The sequence below is a fragment of the Heterodontus francisci genome, unplaced genomic scaffold, assembly GCF_036365525.1.
Source record: "Heterodontus francisci isolate sHetFra1 unplaced genomic scaffold, sHetFra1.hap1 HAP1_SCAFFOLD_571, whole genome shotgun sequence".
NCBI classification, from domain to species: Eukaryota; Metazoa; Chordata; class Chondrichthyes; order Heterodontiformes; family Heterodontidae; genus Heterodontus; species Heterodontus francisci.
In genome coordinates, this window is record NW_027141237.1 from 610,789 (window position 1) to 620,386 (window position 9,598).

At 44.4% G+C, this 9,598-nt stretch overlaps 1 pseudogene; it reads right to left on the reverse strand.

The window, feature by feature from the left end:
• Positions 1–3,234: 3,234 nt before the first annotated feature.
• LOC137362516 (probable G-protein coupled receptor 139) lies at positions 3,235–6,345 on the reverse strand (annotated as a pseudogene).
• Between the last annotated feature and the right edge of the window lie 3,253 nt (positions 6,346–9,598).

A 9,598-nucleotide genomic window follows, 5' to 3' on the forward strand; every position in this document is an offset into this window, starting at 1 on the left:
CTTCGTAAGACATGCCCTCCAGTCCAGGCAGCATCCTGGCAAATCTCCTCTGCACCCTCTCTAAAGCTTCCACATCCTTCCTATAAAGAGGCAACCAGAACTGAACACAATATTCCAAGTGTGGTCTAACCAGGGCTTTATAGAGCTGCAGCATAACCTCGCGGCTCTTAAACTCAATCCCCCTGTTAATGAAAGCCAACACACCATACGCCTTCTTAACAACCCTATCAACTTGGGTGGCAACTTTGAGCGATCAATGGACATGGACCTCAAGATCCCTCTGTTCCTCCACGCTACCAAGAATCCTGTCTTTAAGCCTGTATTCCGCATTCAAATTCGACCTTCCAAAATGAATCACTTCACACTTTTCCAGGTTGAACTCCATATGCTACTTCTCAGCCCAGCTCTGCATCCTGTCAATGTCCCGTTGCAACCTACAACAGCCTTCCACACAATCCACAACTCCAGCAACCTTCGTGTCATCGGCAAACTTGATAACCCAGCCTTCCACTTCCTCAACCAAGTCTTTTATAAAAATCACAAAGACCAGAGGTCCCAGAACAGATCCCTGCGGAACATCACTGGTCACCGAGCTCCAGGCTGAATACTTTCCATCTCCTACCACCCTCTGTCTTCTATGGGCCAGCCAATTCTGTATCCAGACAGCCAACTTTCCCTGTATCCCATGCCTCCTTACTTTCTGAATGAGCCTACCATGGGGAACCTTATCAAACGCCTTGCTAAAATGCATATACACCACATCCACTGCACTTCCTTCATCAATGTGTTTTGTCACATCTTCAAAGAATTCATTAAGGCTTGTGAGGCATGACCTGCGCCTCACAAAGCCATGCTGACTTTCTCTAATCAAACTATGCTTTTCCAAATAATGATAAATCATGTCTCTCAGAATCCTCTCCAATAATTTGCCCACTACCGACGGAAGACTGACTTGTCTATAATTCAAAGGGTTATCCCTATTCTCTCTCTTGAACAAGGGAATAACATTTTGCACCCTCCAATCATCTGGTACTACTCCAGTGGACAGTGAGGACGCAAAGATCATCGCCAAAGGCGCGGCAATCTCTTCCCTCGCTTCCCGTAATATCCTTGGGTATATCCCGTCTGGCCCTGGTGACTTATCTGTCTCAAGTCTTTCAAAATTTCCAGCACATCCTCTTAACATCAACCTGTTCGAGCATATCAGCCTTTTTCACACTGTCCTCACAAACGACCAGGTTCCTCTCACTAGTGAATACTGAAGCAAAGTATTCATTTCGGACCTCCCCTACCTCCTCCGACTCCAGGCACAGGTTCCCTCCACTATCCCTGATCGGCCCTACCCTCACTCTGACCATCCTCTTGTTCCTCACATAAGTGTGGAACGCCTTGGGAGTTTCCTTAATCCTACCCGCCAAGACTTTTTCATGTCCCCTTCTAGCTCTCCTAAGTCCATTTTCAGTTCCTTCCTGGCTACCTTGTAACCCTCTAGAGCCCTGTCTGATCCTTGCTTCCTTCTTCCTCTTGACTAGCTGTTCCACATCTCTTGCCATCCAAGGTTACTTCACCCTACCATCCCTTCTTGCCTCATCGGGCCAAACCTATCCAGCAGTCACAGCAAGTGCTCCATAAACAACCTCCACATTTCTGTCGTGCATTTCCCTGAGAACATCCGTTTCCAATTTATGCTCCCCAGTTCCTGCCCAATAGCCTTGTAACTCCCCCTCCCCCAATTAAATATTTTCCCATCCCGTCTGCTCCTGTCCCTCTCCATGACTATAGTAAAGGTCAAGGAGTTGTGATCACTATCACCCAAATGCTCTCTGTTAGCGGGAATGAATCTGGAAGAATCACTCGACACTCAGGTCTGCTCCAATGTCAAACAGTTTATTGAGTTACGCCAGCGGGGAGAAGGTCACTGGGCTGTCCAGATGCCTCCCCATTGAACAAAGGAAAATCATCCACACTTATACATTTTTCAAACAATTACTCAGCCCATCCTTGCTGGACATGATCCAATCATACCGGTTATTGATTACATACATTACACATATTACCAATTAGATTACTCATTAGGCACCATGTGGCTACGTGATCAGCTTAGCATACCCCTTGATCATCTTGTGATGTTTCCCAGACCCCCTTATCAACTATCCTTGAGTCTTCACAATGAATCCTTCTACCTTTATCAAGCTTGCATTCCTGATTGCTTCCTGCAGTCTGCAGTTACACAAAGCAGCTGTCTGGTACACTGATATGAGGGGCCCTCCTTGGTCAGGCTAATTGCCTGTGCTAAGCAGTACCGTGCTCAAGGCTGCAAGCTAACTAACCTGCCCCACAATGCCTTGGGTAAATACTTCATTTTGTAACAATATGTGTCTATACTTTCATCTTATATATATATATATATATATATATATGTATATGTGTGTATTTATTTAGTTGCAGCAGCCACAATCTTTTCCTTCTACAATCCCCCCTTTCGGTAAAGGACTACCCCTAGTCCTGTTAACCGACATACCTACTTTATTATCCCCGTTTTAACCCTGTCCGGTGTTCCCTGCCTCTACGTGCTGGCCAGTCACGTGATTTCAGGAATCCCGGTCACTTAAATCAAATCAATATGACCCAAATTATCGTGTCCCTTTGCGGTTAACCTCCTGTGTTGTTCCTTTACCAAAGCCTTTGCTTTCTTTCGCTTAGTATATTGTCCGCATGATCTGTACATCCCTGTGCAGCCGGGGCACCTCTATGTTCTACATACTCCTCCTCCTCATCTTCCACAAATTGCTCCTCCTCTTTCTCCCATGAGCTGTGTCCATCTCGCATAACACCCTTGTCAATGTCCAAACCGTGATTGCAGTTGCACTCATACCGGCAAATGGAGTGTCTTCTAGCACATTCCTGATTCGTTCCATTTCGGTAGCGGAAAGATGGAAGTTTTGGATGATGTCGATGGTAATAAGACATGAGAAGAATTAAAAGGAGTGGAATTGCTCCAGTAAAGATTATTCCTGAACATCCCAGCTTTACCTGCTCTTGTCCCCTCTGTTACCTCGACCTGCCCCTTTCACACACCGGCTCACTTTTCCACAACTATTTTAACAACATTAAACACAGCATTTAGCTGGAATGAGTTTGGCTGCATCCTGGCGTTTTATCACTGCTTTGACCGCAACCCCAGATTCCTGGGCAGTGCCTTTTGTGGAGTCGATAAGTTAACCGTGTTGGTTTTCATTCTTTGATGAACTTCAGTAACAGATGAATGGGATGTGTCACAACACGTTTCATCTCCTCCCTGAATTTAGCCTGGGTGAGAGCATAAATGCAGGTGTTGGTGCAGGAGTTCAGATACATCAACATGTCCCTGACATTTGTGACTATTAAATTCGGACTCATGTCCAGCATTATTTCCTGACACACAATGTCCATCACTCTGGTCATCCACAGCACGACGAAGCTGCCCGACATGGAAAAGAGCAGGATGATGGACCTTCGCCGGTTCTCCATCTCCAGGTCAACTTGTTTCCCATCATTACCTTGACTTCGGAATGCCTTGCAGACCTGACTGGCCATGACAATGTGTCTGACGGTCAGAGCATTGAGCAGCAAGTTACAAACATTGGGAATGTGAGGGGTTAAGACTGTAACAGACCACAGTGATTTTGTACACACATTGCGAAGTTTGCACCCATTGTAAGGACCACGTGTGTGAATGGGTTCGTAGGTGAAATAGCGTGGGATATTTCTCAATTTGCCTACCATGCAGTGTCATTATTACTCGTGCCGCCGTTCTCACCGTTCAGTACCTAACTTTCAGCCTCTGGCAACAAATGGCCATAAAACCGATCGAGGGTGAAGGCCACGGTGAGCCAGACCGAGCAATCCACCAATGCAGCATTCATAATGCAGTTGAGGCTACACACATAGTAATGGTTAAGGAATGAGAAGGGGAAGTCGAGGGTTCCCACGTACTTCAATGATGACCAGCAAGTTTGCCACTGCCATGGACACCAGGTACCGGCCTATACATCTAGAGATGCCGCAGCTCCCTCAGATCAGAATCACTGTATTCATTATGTTCGCTGCCAGAGAAGGAAAGAAAGAGATGATGGTTACTAATTACAGTCACATCATGTGAAGTAGGATGGCACCGAATGTAAAAAGAATAGGAGAGGAGGCAAGGGAATCCATGGATGCTGGCGAGGAAAAGCCACATGAGCTACCATTGATCATCTCCCCGCTCACTCAATGAGTTTCGATTATCCATCCTTCCCCAGTTACTCAATGAATTCCTATTGTCTAACTCACTGCATCGTTAACTGAGCTGCAATGGTCTAACTCTCCCCCTTACTCAATGAGCTCCCATTATCAAAAGCTCACACAGTCACTCAATGATTTCCTATTGTTTAACTGTCTGTATCATTGTCCAACACTCAATCAATGAGCTTCCACTGTCCAATTGTCAACATCAAGCATGAGTTTCATTTGTCCAACACTCTGCATCAGTCATTCAACTCCGATTGACCAACTCTCTGCATCACTCAATGGACTCCTATTGTCGAAATCTCTGTCACTTATTCAACGTGTTCTCATTATTCAACTCGCTCTGTATCACCCAAATAGTTTCCCGTTCCCAAGTCTCTCACTCAATGTGTAACCATTAACCAGTTCTGACAATCATCAGTGAACTGCCATAGCCCTCTCCATTGTACATTGCCCAACACTCAATCAATGAGCTCCCACTGTCCAACCTGCTCCTACCTACTCGCTGCACTTCCAATTTTCCAACTGTCACTTAATGAGAAGTAATTTTCCAACTGTTTTCATCACTCAACAAGCTCCCAATGGGTCAATAACTCATTGTGTTCATATTGTCCAACATGATACATCACTCTTTGAGCTCTCATTTTCCAAATCTCTGCATCACTCACTAACATTCCGTTGTCGATCACTCCCTTACTCAAAGCTCTCATTGAAGAACTCTTTCTATTCTTCAGTGAGATCCAGTTTTCCAACACTCTCCATCACTCAATGATTTCCCATATGCCCAACACTCTATCACAAATAGACCTTCTACTGTCTAATTCTCTACTAGTCACTCAATGAGTTCGTATTATTGTCGCCAACTCCAGACCTCAAAAAACTTACCTTTCATGACTTTCCCATTGAATGAACTCATTGTCGAACTCACCTATCACTCAGTAATTGCTGAAATGTCTCCTTCAGAGCGTTCCCATTGCTCAACATTCTCCATGACTCAATGAGCTTGCATTGGCCAATTCTTTTTATCACTCAATGCTTTCGTATTGTTCAATTGCCCCCTTCATCAATGAGCTCGAATTAACTCACTGCTCAATGAGCACCCCACAACCAACACTCTACATCAGCCAATGATCTCTCATTAACCAGATTTCTAATTCACGTAATGAGTCGCCATCGTCTGCTCCCTCACTCAAATGGCCTCTCATTGACCAGCGCATTCCCATCTTCCACCTATCACAGACCTTTTGTTCTTCCTCCTTTCCATGTTCCTCCCAGGATACTTGCTTAAAAACTATCACCTCTAATATTTCCGAGTTCTGCCGAAAGATCACCAGCTGAAACATTAATTCTTTGTCTCTTCCCACGGATGCTGCTGACCTGCTTGGTATTTCCAATATGTTCCGTTTTTATGAGCCAAATTCTGCCCCTCCATCAATGAGCTCACAGTGCCTAACTGGGCCTCTCGCTCAATAAGATCCTCCTCACCAATTCTTTCAATTACTTTGGGAGCTTCTATTGCTTTCAATGTAGTGAACTTAGTCAGGCTTTGTAATTCCTGTATTTTCTTCCCCTTTAACAGTTCCATCTGTTTGTCGGCAGACAGAGACTGCCCCACCCCCACACGCTTGGGCAATTAGGGATGGGCAATAAATTCTGGCCGAGCCAGCGATGCCCACATCCCACGAACGTTTAAGTAAAACAAAGGCCGGAACACAAACAGAGCAAAAATGCACAGTAACACACATAATGCACAGCCACATAAATACACACATAGACACCAACGCACGCACGCACTCACACTCATATAGCATGCGTTCATGACCACAATTAGACATATACATTTGCTCACCCATATGATAGCATGTCGACACAAATAGTCGTGCCTACAGGCACACAGGCTCACACACACACGTGCACTCTCACAACCAGACCATACATACGTACATTTCCAGGCAACGAAAGTTTAAAGAGGAACCAACTCATTTAGTGTCTATCTTCCAGTCACATACCAGCCACACCGATCCCTGATAGAGAATGTTACAACATGCCCTGTACCAGTAAGAATGCCAAACCTCCCATCCTCGGAGAGAGACAGTGACGTGTACTGGAGCTGGAGACAGCTGCATACTCTGAAAGACAGAGGTCGGGAGTTTGAAGCAGCTCTTAAAATATACCCAGGAGAATCCCACAGTGAGGCAGGGAACTCAAGGGTCTCATACCAGCTGCAGTGAACGCAGCAACCAGACTCGGGTCTAGGGGAGAGTTTAACTTGACTTTGCACTGTGTAAAAACCACAAATATACTTTGTAATAATACCGCTTTACTGAGTTTTATTCGGAAAGAGGCTGTATTTATTTCATGTTTCATTCTCTGTTCCTTGTTAATGCAAGCTGACTTCTCGGATACACTCTCGGTGCTAAAGATAAAAGAAAGCAAGGGCTTGCTTTGCAGAAGCATCTATCATGCCCACAGGACGGGGTTTACAGCCGATGCAATATTTTTAAATAATTGTCGCTGTTGTAATGTAAAAAAACACGACATTCAGTGTCCGCAGAAGTTCCCACAGCAACTTTATGATGAACAGTTAATCTGTTCTCATGATTATGGTTGGTGAATATTGTCGAGCACGACTTGAATCGGGAATGCTATCTGGGATTGTTTCACTGAATCCCTCACAGAGTTAAATCCTCAGAATTCACCAAGAAGTAATATACCATGACAACAGCCTGGTCAGTAATCCTCTGCTGACAGTAGTTCTGTAGTGAGTCTCTCAGTGTGGCCAGTCTCCCCCCACCAGCCTATCCCCACCAACCCCCACAGTGATCAGTCTCTATGCACAGTCTATTTATAGTCATTCCCCTGTGCTCAGTCGCCATGTGGCCACTTATGGCGTGGTCATTCGCACTGTGGTCTGCCTCATTGTGATCAGCTAATCTTGGTCAGAGCCCAGTGTTCAGCATTACATACAAACATATGAATTAGAAGTAACAATAGGCCATTCGGTCTATTAAGCCAGGTCCAACATGATACATCATTCTCTGAGTTCACATTTTCCATATCTCTGCATCATTCAATGGGCTCCCTTTGTTCAAAGCTGTGGATCACTAAATGAACTCATGCTGTTCAACTCTCTGCATCACTCAAGGAAATCCCATTGTCGATCTCTACCTTACTCAGAGTTCTCATTGTCGAACTCTTTCTATCCCTCAATAAGCTCCTAGCTGTCGTACAATTCAGACTCCGACCCTTACCTCTCTGTCTATGACACATCGGCATATTGCACGCTTCGAGAGTGCAGATTGTGGGTTGACTGTTTCTTACTGATAATTTAGTTCTCAAATTAATCGGAGTTGCACACTGAATCTCTGGTTTCACGAATTTATTAAGCATTAACATAATTCCACATACACTTACAAGCAGTAGTCACAAGAAAACATTGCGAGGTTTAGCCGATGAATTCAAACACATTACAGTTTCCAGTTCGGTTTGCAAGATATGCACTATTCGAATTCTGAAGTAACTTTTCCTCTTCCCTTCTAGGTGCGAAATTGCATGTTTCTTAGCAGCACTGCATACTTATTATTCAACACTAATTTCACTGAGCTGTTCTTGCTTCCATAGATGTGTAACTCACTAACTTGACTGCATTCCACAAATTAGTAGATCTACAGTCTTTCCAGGCAAGAGTTTAGATTACAGGCCTCTTTTCAAATGAAAGAGCAAAGGGACTAAATCGGCATGTTCTGTGTCTGTGACCTCTAACCATTTGAAAACATTACAATTTAAGAACCATGCCTCCCGATATAACCAATAAAAGCCAAAAGCTAGTATTGCCACAATGTAGAGACAAATCTGTCCTTGCAAAGTTACAACACAGAGGGAGCCCATTCGGCTCATCGGACCTTTGAAAAGGATATTTAATTCGTTCCATTTCCTTTGCCTTCCCACATAGCCCTGCAAGCATTTTCCTTTTAAAATATCAAACCAAGTCTTTTTTGAAAGTTACTATTGAATCTGTTCCTTTTCAGGCCGTGCATGCCTTTCATAACAACTCGCTGGTTATTTCTTCCCTCATCTCTCCTCTGGTCCTTGACAAAATTATCTGAAATCTGTTTCCTCTGGTTATGGATCTTCCTGCCAGTGGAAACAGTTTCTTCTTCTGTACCATATCAAAGGCCGTTGGCATTTGAATGCCTCCATCTCTGCTTCCCTTTACCTTCTCTGCTCTGCAACAAGGAATACACGTGGACAAATGCGTATTTGTGGGGGGGGGTGGGGTGTGGGGTACGTAGGTGGTAATCAGCATGATGTTTCATTTCCCATCTTTTACCTAATGTCATGAGACTTCATGGCGTCCCAGAGTAACTCTTTCCCTATTGTATACCACTGTGTTGCCACCGCCGATGGGCCTGTCCTGCTGGTGCTGGGGTTGATGCGGAGTAGTCCATCTGGTTTCATTCCTTTTCTTACACTTTGCAGCAGTTTAATACACCTGAGTGGCCTGCTAGGCCATTTCAGAGGGCATTTAAGGGTCAACATTGCTGTGAGTCTGGAGACACATGTCGGCCAGACCAGGTATGGATGGCAGATTTTCTTCTCCAAATGACATTAATGACGCAGATAAACTTTCACAACAATCGACAATGGTTTGATGGCCACCATTGCACCAGCTTTTCATTGCAGATTTATTAACTAAATTAAAATATCAACATCTGCCATGGCACCGTCCCCAGAGAATTAGCCTAGGCATCGAGATTACTAGTTTAGTGACATTACCACTATGCCACTACCTCCCATCAGCTTTAAAATCAATAACCAAATCATTTACATTAGGTACTTCCTGTTTTTCCCCCATTGTTGAAAAAATTGTGAAAAGGTAACAGATTTACTCCTGTCAGTGTGATGAGAGAAACAAACATGCAACTCCATCTGGCTGGACACTGCTGCTCATTTCACCATCAAAATGATGAACCACTTCATAATTAAGGCCATTCAGTTTTCTGCATTTTCTGGGCAGTCACATCTTGGATTTCTTTACTGGCTCAGATTTTGTGAGGGAGGGTGGGGCTGAAATGTTAACCAGTGAACTGTCCCATCATTATCCCTCTGAAACTGACAGCAATGTCTGAATGTAGCGCATGCACAGATCAGTCAGAGGCCCTGATGTTGGGGCCTGACCTTCAGGAGTTCGCTGCAGGTTCCGCTGTGATTATATTTTAGACTTTTGGTTTTCCTTGTTGCGAAAACCCTTTCATATGGTTGCCTTTTGGACAGCTTGATGACATCATACCAGCTCCACGCTGCAATTGCCCAGTAAAGAATGGGACAATCA